The 13,763-nt window shown below is 51.0% G+C and overlaps 1 protein-coding gene and 1 pseudogene across 2 annotated transcripts in view; both read right to left on the reverse strand.

The window, feature by feature from the left end:
- PACSIN1 (protein kinase C and casein kinase substrate in neurons 1) overlaps positions 1-11,631 on the reverse strand; it is a 55,581-nt gene extending 43,950 nt beyond the window's left edge. Inside the window, exon 1 of the mRNA XM_079147242.1 lies at positions 11,445-11,631. The gene's annotated coding sequence lies outside the window, so the exon portion shown is untranslated. The remainder of the gene's footprint in view (positions 1-11,444) is intronic.
- Positions 1-13,763, reverse strand: part of LOC306665762 — a 202,735-nt pseudogene that overhangs the window by 177,899 nt on the left and 11,073 nt on the right. The window lies entirely within an intron of this gene.

Here is a 13,763-nt window from a genome sequence, read left to right on the forward strand (position 1 = left end):
TAAGACAGGGGGATGTCGCTCAGTGATTAAGTGTCCCTGGGTTCAATCCTGGTGAAGAAGAAGAAGAAGAAGAAGCAGAAGAAGGAGAAGGAGATGGAATAGGAGACAATGACTGGAAGTTCAAGGGGAGGAGGAGGAGGAGGAGGAGGAGGAGGAGGAGGAGGGACGAGGAGGAGGAAGAACTACAGAAGGTCAACCAGATGCTCAATGCCATTCATCTTCAGGGAAATGCACATCAGACCCACAATGAGATGCCACGTCACCGTCACAGGATGGCCATTACCAAAGAGACAGGCAATAACAAGTGTCAGGGGAGGGGACAGAGCTCCCTGGAAGAGTGCTTGCCCAGGATGCTCAAGGCCTTATGTTCCAGACCCAGCACTGGGGGTTGGGTGGGGACTTGGCAAGGGTGAGGAGAAACTGCAACTTCAACGCATCATGGGCAGGAATGAAAAACCACACAGGCTGTAAAACCAACTGGCATTCCCTCACAAGGTTACACATTGAGTGACCATATGGCCCAGGAATTCTTCTCCTAGGTATGGACCCAAAAGAAATTAAAAGATGTGTCGACACAAAAACTTGCATATAATTGCTCTTTAGAAGCATTATTCATAATAACCAAAAAGTAGAAACAACTCAAATGTTCATCAGTGGACAAATGGATAAGTAAAATGTGGTATATCCATACCATGGAATATTATGAAGCCATAAAAAGGAATGAAGTAGTTACATGCTACCCGTGCATATACCTTAGTGACATTATCCTGAGTGAAAGAAGTCAGTGGCAAAATGCTTATATGATTTATATGAAATGTCCAAGAAAGGCAAATCTGTAGAGACAAAGTATATTTGGTAGTTGCTAGGAGCTGAGGGAGGGGAACTGGAAAGTATCTGCAAATGGATACAGGGTTTCTTTTTGGAACGATGGAAACTTTGGAATTAGTGGTGATAGTTGCACAACTCTATAAGTACACTAAAACCCACTGAATTATACATCTTACAAGGGTGAAAATTATAGCCTATGGATTGCATCTCAATAAAAATATATGTTTAAATAAAAGGGCCTGCAGTTCTTTGGCAAGATGGCCCAAGTCCAGCACTGAAGAGCCTGGAACACCTTCATACCAGAAGCAAAGGCATTTTGAAAGACCAGAGTGGTTGTAGGCAGAGGACACCAGGGTCCACTAGAAATGGCTCCTACTGACTAACGAGGGACAATTTGAGCATCAAGAATAATGAAGCTGGGCATGGTGGTGCACTCCTGTAATCCCAGCTACTTGGGAAGCTGAAGTGGGAGAATCACACGTTTGGCATCAGCCTGGACAGCATAGCCAGACCCTATGTCAAAATAAAAAATATAAAGGGATGTTCAGAGATAGAGCACCCTGGGTTCAATCCCCAGTACCAAAAGTGTGGGGGGAGATAATGAGCCAGGCACAGTGGTGCACACCTGCTACCCCAGCTATTTAGAGGCTGAGGCAGGAGGATCACAAGTTTGAGGCTGACCTCAGCAACTTAGTGAGACCCTTTCTCAAAATAAATAATAAAGAATCTTTTAAAGGGCTGGGATATAGCTCAGTGGTATAGCACCCCTCGGTTCAAGTCCCAATAGTGCGCGCGCACACACACACACACACACACACACACACACACATAATAATAATAATTATAATAATAATAATGATTGCAAGAACTGAAACCCATAAATTTATTATAAAAATCCATAATAGCTAAAAACAGAATCTGAAAAAATGTAAAAATTTTGCTAATAACCACTTTTCTGGAAATCCATGTGGATAACTGGGATTCTGCAATCACCCTGGAAAAGTTTCCCATTACCTGTAAGGCTGCAGATCACATATCCTGTGACCTAGCGATTCACCTATAGTTACATGCCTGCACATGTTTACCCAGTGACACAAATAAAAATGTTCAGAGCAGAACTTTTCATAATGGTCACTACTAATGGTTCAGATATGGTTTTATATCACTATTATATCACTAATGGTTTTTATATCATATGGACCAAGGATCCATGTGAGGAAGGTTTGCTCCCCAGAGTGGCAGCGTCAGGAGGTGGTGGGACCTTTAAGAGGGGGGACCTAGTAGCTGGAGGTCTGTAGGTCATTGGGGATGTACCCTGGGAAAGGGTTAAAACAGCTCTCATAAGTGAGTTAATTCTTTATTTTAATATATTTTTTAGTTGCAGATGGACACAATACTTTTATTTTTTTTATTTATTTTTATGTGGTGCTGAGGTTTGAATCCAGTGCCTCACACATGCTAGGCAAATACTCTGCCACTGAGCTACAGCACCAGCCCCTGAATTAATTCTTGAGAGAGTGAATTTTTGTAAGAGTGAGCCCAGACTGTGAATCACTCTCTGGCTTCCTGTCTTAGGCTATAATCTCTTCCTCCTGTATAGAGTCCCACCATTGCAATGCCATCTGCCATGATGTCCTTACTGGTGCCAAGCTAATACCAGTGCTATGCCCTTGAACCTCCAGGACTGTGCCTCAGGTATTTCATTATGGTAATGAAAATGGACTAATACAGCCACAAATCAGAAACAACCCTGATGTCTGCAAACAGATTAGATAAGTAAATCATGCTATATTCAGGTAGCGGAGTACTATGAAATGAAAAATAAAAGAACTGTTCTGATGAATAACAACCTGGATCATGGGGAAAAAAATGTTAATAGAGGGCCCAGGATGTATCTCAGTGGTTGTATGCTTGCCAACATCACACACACAAAAAATCAATTAAAAAAAGCCAGACTTAAAAGAAAACATAACTCCATTAGTTAAAATTTAAAAAGAGACAGACTATTTGGTTTCCAACACATACAAAGTAAAAACAAAAACAAAGCATCTATTAACCCTAACTATTTAGAATGGTGGGTCCCTCTGCGGAGATCAAGGGGCTTGTGGTGGGGAAGGGCCCCTGGGTCTTTTTCTAAAAAAGTATTTTTTTCTGTACTGGGAATTGAAGTCCAGTACAGAAGTACTTTACCACTGAGTTACATCCCCAATCTTTTTATAATTTATTTATTTTGAGTCAGATTCACTAAGTTTCCTAGGCTGGTCTCAAACTTGCTACTGTCCTGCCTCCGCCTCCCAAGCAGCTGAGATTATACACATGTGCCACCATGCCAGATCCAGGGGTCTTTTAGACCGTGACAATCATGATTGAGATATATGGTAATAAGCTAGATGGTGATGACTGGGTGTGGGCTTTTTATTAATTTGAGATATATAAACTATTTTATACGGCTTTATACTTTTTAACATTTTTTTTAAATCGTAGTGGGGCACAGTGATGCACGCCTGTAATCCCAGCAGCTCGGGAGGCTGAGGCCAGAGGACTGCAAGTTCAGAGCCAGCCTCAGCAAAAGTGAGGCATTAAGCAACTCAGTGAGACCCTGTCTCTAAATAAAATATAAAATAGGACTGGGGATGTGGCTCAGTGGCCAAGTGCCCCTGAGTTCAATCCCTGGTACCCCCGCCAAAATTTTTTTTTAGTTGAAGTTGTTTATTTTTATGTGGTGCTGAGGATCAATCCCAGTGCCTCACACGTGCTAGGAAAGCGCTCTACCACTGAGCTACAGCCCCAGTCCAGTTTTATATTTTTAAAACAGAAAAAAATACTCACTGGTCACCTTTGAAAGTTGCTAGAGCATCAACTCATTTCTCTAAAAATTGATAAAGAAAAAGAAAAACTGGCTGGACACGGTGGTGTAGGCCTGTAATCCCAGCTGCTGGGGAGGCCGATACAGGAGGATCCCAAGTTCATAGGCAGCCTCAGCAATTTAGCGAGGTCCTAAGCAATTTAGCAAGACCCTGTCTCAAAATAAAAAATTAAAAAGGGCCAGGATGTGGCTCAGTGGTTAAGTGCCCCTAGGTTCAATCCCTGGTGCCAAAAATAAATGAAAGAAAGAGAGAGAGACAGAGAGAAGGGAGGGAGGGATGGAGGGAGGGATGGAGGGAGGGAGACAGGAGCTTTTCTGCTGTAAGCACCAGATTTCAGAAAAACAATAAAGAGAATTTTTTTATTATAAGTCTAGCTGCTAAATGTAAACAAAACAACCAAATTAGGAAAAAATCACCATCTGGCCAGGAGAAAAATGCAACGGAAATCAAACGCTGAGTTGACTGCGGGGTGGCCTCAGCTCTGGGGCTCCTCGTTGCTCTGCACCCCGCGCCCCCAGCGGCCACCTGGAACGCCTGATCGCCATGCAGACCCCTCTGGTAGGCCAGGCTGCCTATCAGAAGGGCGACGCGCACGGCTGCTGTGACACCGCATGTCTACAATCCACGTGGACTCCGCGAGCTCCCCCTCAGCGCCGCCCCTGAAGGAGGCTCCAGACCCGAGGCCCCGACGCCGCTCCCAATCTCCCGCCGCAGCCCAGCTGCGCGATGGGGCAGAGCCGCCGGCCGGGCAATGAGGGGCCGAGAGAGGGCGCAGAGGCCAGACCCGGAGCTGACGCTGGCCTGGGGCACACCCGCGATCCCGCGTCGCCAAGCCCCAGCACCCAGGCAGTCCGGGCTCTCCCCTGCTACGTCCCTCAGGCGGCAATTTCATGACTTGGTTTCTTCCTGCCGGCTTGAAGCCTCCTGTGATTGATGACCAGTCCCGGCTCTGTCCAGGGGACCCGCGCCAAGCCAAGCCAGCTCTGCAGCCTACCTGGCCCGCTGAAACCGAGGGGAGGGCGGAGCCATCCCTGCCCAGGCCCCGCCCCGCCCGCCAGAACCAATACCGCCGCGCTGAGAGAGGGGCAGAGGCAGGGGCAGGGGTCGCGACCCTGTAGAGCCGACTGGGGCAGGGCCAAGTGGGGCAGGTGAGAGGCCCCCGGTCACCCAACACCCGGGAGCAGGCAGCAGTGGCAGCCTGGTGTCTGATGGAGATGCTGATAGAGGTGACACCAGATATCCTGCTGTGGGAGGGGCTGGGGAGAGGAGGCAGCAGGGGGAAGAACCGCGTGCACATCCATGGTTGAATCACACACTCACGGAAGGACCTTGGCTGCAAGCTTTAAGGCCCTCTGCAGCCTCAGTTTACCCACCTGTAAAGGGGTTGCTGTGAAGCAGAAGGAGTCTAGCACCGCACCCAGCACATAGTATGTGCTCAACAAATTATCGGTTGTCATTATGAAAGTTAAGGCTTGGTGGGGGAGGCGGGTCCAGGGTAACCAGGGTGGTAGGTGGCTAAATGCTGTAAAGACCCATTGCTAGAAATTCCGGAGGCAACGGGACAGAGAATGTTTCCTTTACTACTGAATGGCGAGCACTCAGTTCAGGTGCAGCACGTCATATCCAAAGCGTATTCACTCAATATTCAATGGAATAATGATGAGAGTAAATCTACAAACCAGCAGCCCCCCATGCCCATTTATCAGCTAAGCAAAGGATCCCCAGCAAGACTCGGAGCTCAGTCCTGGCTATGCAACTCTGAGAACCTCAGCTTCCATCTGTGAAATGGGAATATGGATAATTAATTAATTAATACACTTCCGGTAGGCTTGTGACCAGGCTCAAAACAGAAACTAGACGGTGCCCTGTTATCAGGTGGGCCCCATCTCCCAGCAGCTGTGGGTGCTGCCTGCTCACAGCTGCCCCTTCTCCTAAGAGTGGCCCTTGTCTTACAGGAACTGCCCTCCTGGAGATGCCTAGACCTCTTTGACTGCTGGGCCAAGGAGTGGACTGGAAGCCAGTGGAGGCCGCTGTAAAACCCAGGAGCTGATGAGGAAGCTGGGAGCAATGGAGGTGGTGGCCAGTTCTGGGTACTCTGGAGGCAGAGCTGGGAGGATTTACTGATGCCTAGATGAGAAGATGCCAGAAGACAAACAAATCCAACTACCAATTTGTAGAGAGAACAGAAGAACATGCTAAACTCCACTACGGGGGTGTGAGCAACAAACCCAGACAGTGGGAAACTGTGCATCTGTTTCCTCCAATAGACAAATTGCAAAGAAATGTGAAAAAGAGCCGGGTGTCACAAGTGGGGCACACCTGTAATCCCAGCAGCTTGGGAGGCTGAAGCAGGAGGATCAAGAATTCAAAGCCAGCCTCAGCAAAAATGAGGCACTAAGCAACTCAGTGAGACCCTGTCTCTAAATAAAATCCAAAATAGGCTGGGATGTGGCTCAGTGCACCTGAGTTCAATCCCTGATACCCCTCACCGAAAAAAAGAAAAAAAAAAAAAAAAAAGAAGAAGAAAAAGAAAGGAAGGAAGGAAGGAAGGGAAAAAAAAGTGATGTGGAGAGAAAGCTACAGATTGCACGAGACTAGAACATAGCAATCAATCACAATGTGTGGACTGTGAACTTTGACTTAGATGAACTATATGTGTGTGTGTGAGATATGTGTATATATGTGATACGTGCATACGCACACACATATACATGAGGACAATAAGGAATGTGAATATTAAGTGAATATCTGATGATGCGAAGAAACTATTACTTCCTAGATATAATAATGATATTGTCATTATGACAGAAAAAGTCTTTATCTTTTAGAGCTGTATCTAGATTTATTTAAGGTGAAATGATATCTGAGATTTGACTTGAAATATTATTGGGGTGCAGGAGAGGCAGAGATAGAAGTCATACACTATTTGTAAATGTTTATATTTTTCCATAACAAAAAATATTTACAAATAAAAGAAATTCATGAGGACCTGATTCATCCCCAGCACCTCCCCCCCCCCAAAAAAAATTAAAGACAGAAGGGGAAACAGAAACCGAGAGAGGCAGAAATGGTCCAAAGCCCCTTGGTGAGTAAACACCAGGGCTGGGACTCAGCTGGTGCCTCAGTCCCCCATACTCTTGCCCTGCCTCCACTGCCTCTCTGGTCCTGGGGCAGCTGGTCAAGGTGCAGGCAGACCAAGGGTCCACCCAGGCAGGGAAGGCCAAGATGTGGCAGAGTGGCACTAAGAAGCTAGGTCCCTGCCATGCCGTCAGCAGTGGGAGACCCCTGGGCCTCCTGCCCCAGGTCCAACGTGGGGGACCATTTAAAATGCCACCATCAGCAATCCAGACTGGCCGTCCGGCCAGCCTCAGGCCCTCGTCCTCCTCGTGTTCCTGCACGAATCTCCCCCCAGCCCCTGAGACCCCCTCCCAGGCCAACTTCGGGCCTGCTGTCACTCTGCCTGCAGTGCGCACATTCTGCTCCTCTGACCCAGCCATCTTTCCTCCCAGGCCTTTCTCCCACAGACTGGCCACCCTGGTTTCTGGAGCACGTAGACTCCTGTCCCTGAGACAAGCGACGGTCTTCACCCTCATGGATGTCTGACAGCACTGAGGTCACAAGCACCACCTTATCCTGGCTCAGTCACGTGCTCACGGTGACCTCAGGCAAGCCCCTTAACCTCAGCTGCCTGTCTGTAAAATGGGGGAAACTTCATGAGGTTATTATAAACACTGAGTAATAAATGTGGGTCAAGTTTTTGTTTTTGTTTTTCTTTCTGTTTTGTGCCAGGGATGGCACAAACAGAACCCCATGGCACTTACCACTGAGCCACGTCCCCAGCCCTTCTTAAATTTTTATTTAGAGATTGGGTCTCACTAGATTGCTTGCAGCCTCATTAAGTTGCTGAGGCTAGCTTCAAACCTGCGATCCTCCTGCCTCAGCCTCCCGAGCCACTGGGATAACAGGTGTGCGCCACCACAGCTGGCTGCCTGGGCCCTCAAAAGCCCCCCAGACACCCCACACTCCCCCCTGCTCCTTCTGCATCCCCCTGACACCCACTTTCCTGTCCCACAGCAGCTCTGGGTGGAGCAGGGTGAGGAGGAACAAGCCCACGAGGGACCAGTTAGAAACCAGTCACAGGTTAAAATCTCTTCAAACCCAAGTAGCAGCATGTGATTCAGATGGGAGCTTGTATTTCTCCAGTGGGTTAACCTTGCTTAGTGACTCAGCTCTTGACCACTGAAACTCCCTTTGTCTCACCTGAATAAATGAGAGGACTATCATTTTATTATTTCCCAGCAGCACTAGGGAGCCCAAATCCACAAATGTACAACCACTGTCTAAGCAGCATTCAGAAACCGTGTACAGATGCAGAATTCAAAACATCTAATTTCTAAAAAAGCACATGCTAATGTTCTAAAACTGTCGCCTTCAAGCAAACATCCATTGACCCCTCCCCCCACACAAAAGAAGAGAAAATTAGGACCCCTGCTGGCTCTCCCTCTCTCTCCATTCTTCCCCTTTCAGTCTGGAGGGGCCACACGGAGTCAAGAAAAATGTAGGACATCTAATAAAACATGTTTCAGACAGTGACAGATTTTTTGTTTGTGCTGGGGACTGAACCCAGGGCCTCAACCATGCTAAGCCTGCACTCTGCCACTAGCTACACACCCCAAATAATTTTTTTTTTTTTTTAGTACAAGTATATCCCATACACTATTTGGGATATACTTATACTAAAAAAAAAAAAAAAAAAAAAAAAAAAAAAAAAAATTTGTTTATATAAAATCTAACTGTACATTCGGTGTTTATTTGGCAAATCTACCCCAGCCCCCACCCTGCATTTTAATATTAAGTGATGTTTAATTAATAGTCAAGGTCTGCCAGGTACAGTGGTGCACGCCTGTAACCCCAGTGGCTTGGGAGGCTGTGGCAGGAGGATCCTGAGTTCAAAGCCAGCCTCAGCAACTTAGAAAGCCAGCCTAAACAACTCAGCAAGACCCTGTCTCTAAATAAAATACAAAAAGAGCTGGGGATGTGGATCAGTGGTTAAGCACCCCTGGGGTCAATCCCTGGTACCAAAAAGAAAAATGTAAAATCAAACCAAGCAGCCCTCCCCCTATTTAGTACGCTTACTTCTCCCTGCCCCTCCACCTGCTTCCCCAGGCAGGAGCGCTCCCACCCCTGCAATCTGCCCTCTCCTCCTGTCCTTTCTGTCCTGCCAGGCCCACAGTCAGTTTTACTTCCCCAGTGAGGTTTTCTGCCACCAACTCATTCTTGCTGGGGGTGCATGCAAATTTCTGAATGGGTTCCTCATCTTCTGATGGGAGAAAACTGCTAAATATGACCTGAAATTGGCTAGTGAGACCAGTGGTCACTCACTCCACAAGTATAAGCAAGGGCTTCTCTGCCTGGCCTGGGGACACAGGAAACAGGACACAGACCCTGCACCATGGACTCACAGTCCAGGGGGAGACAGCAGTCTAAAGTTGAAGAGGCTGATATGGTCCCAGGAGAGGTGAGCAGGCTGGAGAAAAGGGGCTTTGTGGTTGGGGCTCCCATCCCACGCTACAGAAGCTTCTGGAAGGAAGAGCAGTGTCGGGAGATGAGGGTGCAGGAATAACCTGGGCAAAGGCCTGCAGGCGAGAAGCATGGCTTGGTTGAGGAACTGAAAGCAGGTCAGAGCAGCTGAGGACAGAGGGAGGGTGAGACCCAAAGTGCGCCCCAGGCAGGGAGGGTGGCAGAGCCACATCAGGGATACTGCAGGGCTGTCAAAGGAGACACAAGGGCCAGGAAGGGCTCTGCAAATGGTAATGCCCTTCACAAACACAGGCCCTGTGGTGAGGCAGAATTCTTTTTTTTTTTTTTTAAACCGATGATTGAACAGAGGGGCACTTAACCACTGAGCCACATCTCCAGCCCTTTTTCGATTTTATTTACAGACAGGGTCTCCCTGAGTTGCTTAGGACCTTGCTAAGTTGCTGAGGCTGTCTTTGAACTCAGGATCCTCCTGCCTCAGCCTCCCAAGCCTCTGGGATTACAGGCGTGCACCACCACCCCCGGCAAGGCAGAATTCTTGATGGCAGTCCCTTTCTCTGCTCCTCAATATAGCAGGTCCATGAGACTTTGCTCAGAGCTCACTGGGAGGACCCCAGAAGCTGAAGATGGTCTGGCTTGGGCCTCCCCAACCTTCGGATGCTGACCTGGACTTTTCTCTTAAGGGCTGCAACAGAGGCCAGGACCTGCAGCCTTAACATAGCATCTCAGGAAGACAGTGCCAACTCAGAGGCCTAGGAGAGCGGGACCTTGCCACCACGTGCTCAGGACGAGGTAAGGGCCTTCAAACCAGGGTCCAACCAAAATCTCTGGAACTAGCAGAATTGCAACACTTTTCTCCAAAAACCATAGCTACCCATCAGCTCCAGGCCTAGGAAGGGTTAAATGAAACTGTCAGGTTTGGGTAGCTCTTTGGTCCTGGAGGATGTAAGGAAAGCCCAAGAGGGGGGCTCTCCCTGCTCCTTCAGTCACCAACTGTTTCCCAGAGTTCCCATTCATTCATTCACCCTTTCATTCATTCTGCAAAGGTTTACTTGGTGCCAAACCCTGGTCAGGTGGAGGGCGATGACAGAGATGAATCAGATTCCTAGCCTGAGGGCACTTCTGTCTAGAGCAAGGCAGACAAGACATAAATAACCAAGCCTCAAGGCAGGCTGGGTCCAACAGCAGAGTGTAGGAGGTGAGGATCTCACCTGGGGTACCAGGGAAGCTGGAGGGGGTGGCCGGTGAGAGCTGATTTGGACATGTGATAAGGACAGGAGCTGGGAGAGAACTTCCCAAATCACTGAGAGACAGTCCAGTTTGCAACCCAGCTGTGCCAGGGCCCCTGGGCAATGTGGGTTATTTATGGTCGTACCTAGAAAAAGGGAGCTACATGTGTCACTGCCCATGGGGTGCAGAGCTGGGTTTCAGCGGGTAGAGCACAGCTGGAGCTCACAGCTCAGGTTTGAAGCTGAATCTGGTCAAGCTCTGGGGTTTGCTACAGCGTTCCCCATGCCCTGATGACCCTGCAGTCTGTCCCCAGCCTCCCGAAAGGCAAAAACAAGGGAGAGAACGCGCGCTCCAACAGGCAGCAAAGGGCCTGGGGCCGAAGGAGAGCAGAGTCCAGCAGACCAGGCTTCTGCGGTATCCGCCGGCGTTTTAGCATCACCTCCTGCTCTCTCCTCCCCCTCCCATCCCGTCGGTGGGGGAAGGGGTGGAAGGACAGAAGGAAGTACCTGTAATCTAAACCAGACAGGCGCGGGCGCCTCAGCCGCTGTGTTTCTCCCCGGCCCACTCTGATCCATAAATAGCCTACGCACCAAGCTGGCACCAGCCCACCCACCCCAGCTGGTACCAAAAACATCACCACCCCCTACTCCCCAGCCCCCCGGGGCCAGGAGGCCCCAGCTGCCCAAGGAAGCGATTTCCTGAGCTTTCCCCAGGGCAAAGGCCTCCGCCGCCAGCTCCCTCTCCCGAGGGGTCCAGAGTAGGGACATCCTGGCGCTGCCGGGGTGATACCCGCGCAGCCCGGCGCCGGCAAAGCATCCCCCGCGCGCCCACCTCTCCCCAGGTAACTGCTCCACACGCCCCGCGCCCCCGGCTCCCGCCCAACAAGCCTCCTGTCGCGGCGCCCACCACCACCCGCGCTCGGCAGCGAGACCCCGCGGCCGCCGCCACCCCTGCCCGCTCCCCGAGGGCCAGACCCCCTACCTGGGGGCAGGAGCGCCGGGCACCATCGGCGGCGCCACGGGGCCAAGCGGGGCGTCTGGGGCCCGGCCTCAAGCCCGGACGACTTCCCGGGGGAGGAGGAGGTGGCGCTGGCGCCGCCGCCGCGTCTCTCCGGGACCTCGCGGGGCTGCGGGAAAGAGGAAGGTCAGAGCCCAGGCGGAGGGGAGCGGAGGGCGGAGGCGCCGGGCGAGCGCAGATTAGAGAGGCATTTTTAGCGAGCCAATGGCAGCGCGGCCGGGGCGGCGCGGTGGCTGCGCAGGTGGCCGCGCCGCGGTGCTGAGGCGGCAGCGCCCGGCTTAGCCGGCGCCGCGGGAGGGGCGGCGGGATCGGCGACCCCGGCTGCAGCCCGGTCCCTGCCCCTCCCCCGGCGCGCTCTGCGCCCGGGGTCGCCGCCCGCCGCCTCACCGTTTGCCCACCTCCCCGGCCTTTCCTCCGGCCTTGTCTGTGGGTCTCCGGTCCCTCCTAGTCCCTGCGTCTCCTCGCATGGGTGGGTGTATGATGAGTGCTTTGCGGGGCTGGGGTGGCGAGGGCTGTGGAGTGACGACCCCTCCACACCACCCCCATACTCCTCCGCTCCCTCCCTCGGCTTCGCCCAAAATTGACCTGTGGACCCCCGGGGGCAGAGTCACTAACTCCTAGGCACCGGGTCAGCACACCAGACTCCGGACCATCTCTGTGGGGCTCTCTGGGATTAGGTGGTGTGGGGTCTAAAAGGTAACCCCAACCGCCTTCACTGTTCCTGTCTTGAACCCTAATGCCTCCCAGAGTCTGAGCACTGCAGAGGCGGAATGGGACTTCAAGCGGTGACTCATTCTTCACAGGTCCATTCAGGGCCTACTATGTGCCCAGTGCTCACTGTGCACTGGGCTAAACAGAGTATAAGACCAGGTCTCTGACATTTGTGAGGGAAGACAGAGCTCAGTGGCTTTGGCGTATGTTTTAAAGTGGCATGCACAAAGTAGAAAAATAGAGGCCCAAAGGGAGAGACAGGCATGGGCGTCAGGGCCCTCTGGGAGACCTCCTGGGGGAGGTGGTGTTTAGAGGGGGTGCTGAATGATAGCTGAGATGCCGAGGAGCCAGATGACTCAGGAGGCAGAGAAGAGTGCTAGGAAAGGCCAGCAAAGCCAGGGGACATTTGGCAGGTGACTGGAACTGAGGTCCTGGAGCATTTCTGGACACCCTCTGTGCAAGGGATGTGCTAATGAAGTCCCTGCCGCCCCCCCACTCGTACCCAGGTCCCAGCTGTCCTCATCTCAACCTGCAATTTCCCATTGGCCCCAGGAGGAGGCGTGATGAGCTTGGGAGGAGGGGACACAGGATTCGCTCAGTAGCTTGCTGAACCCTTAACTCCTCTGGAGCTCAGCTTCCTTGACTCATAACTGTGTGGTAAGTTGCTTAACTTATTTGTGCCTGGGTTGCCTCATTTGGAAAAGGGGCATAGCAAGGGCACCTACCTCATGGGACAGTCTAGGTGAACAGACTAGCTCATGAAGTGCTGTTACTTTTGTTGTATCAATGGTGATGATAGCTGCACTTGCTTCCTGGAATTAGACAAAGAATGTAAGACCTGGAACCTAGCAGGTGTGCAAAAAAAAAAAAAAAAAAAAGAGGCAGTTAGTTTTAGTATAATCACTAATTTCCGACACCCCGAACCTCTCCCCTTTTGTTTAACATAGTGCTGTGGAATTCCCCTCTTTAGACAGAACTGTCTTGATGGAAAGAAGTGACTTCCCCTAAGAGGATCTTAAAGTGCAATCCAGGATGGCTAGCGCAGAAAATCTGTCCTTTCGCTTCTGGTGCCTTAGCCTCGCTCCGCGTGGCATCAAGGGCTTTGATGGAGATGGAACGGAGCCAGGATGGGTGGGTTTTAAAAAGCAGTGAAATCCAGAGCACGGACACGCGCTGATTGAGGGCACTCAGTGCCCCTTGGCAGCCAGGCTTTTGATGGAAGGTGGGAAGGGCAGGAAGGGAGCAGTCATAGGAGGAGGGTAGCAGAGCAGACAGAGAGGCTGGAGGCTCCAAAGCAGGCCTAGCAGCTGTCGACAGGATCAGGCAGGTGGGAGGCCTTCTGGGAGGCTTCCTGGAGGAGGCGGTGTTTGGAGGGGGTGCTGAATGATAGCTGAGATCCTGAGGGGCCAGGGAGGAGGCAGGGAAGGGTGCTCGGAAAGGCCAGCAAAGCCAGGGGACATTTGGCAGGTGACTGGAGCTGATGTCCTGGAGCATTTCTGGACACCCTCTGTGCAAGTTCGAGCTCCGGGAGGTAGTGGAGCATGCTCAGTCTGAGGTCTGCCTGGGATTGAG

This window comes from Sciurus vulgaris (assembly GCF_902686455.1).
Source record: "Sciurus vulgaris genome assembly, chromosome: 7".
NCBI classification, from domain to species: Eukaryota; Metazoa; Chordata; class Mammalia; order Rodentia; family Sciuridae; genus Sciurus; species Sciurus vulgaris.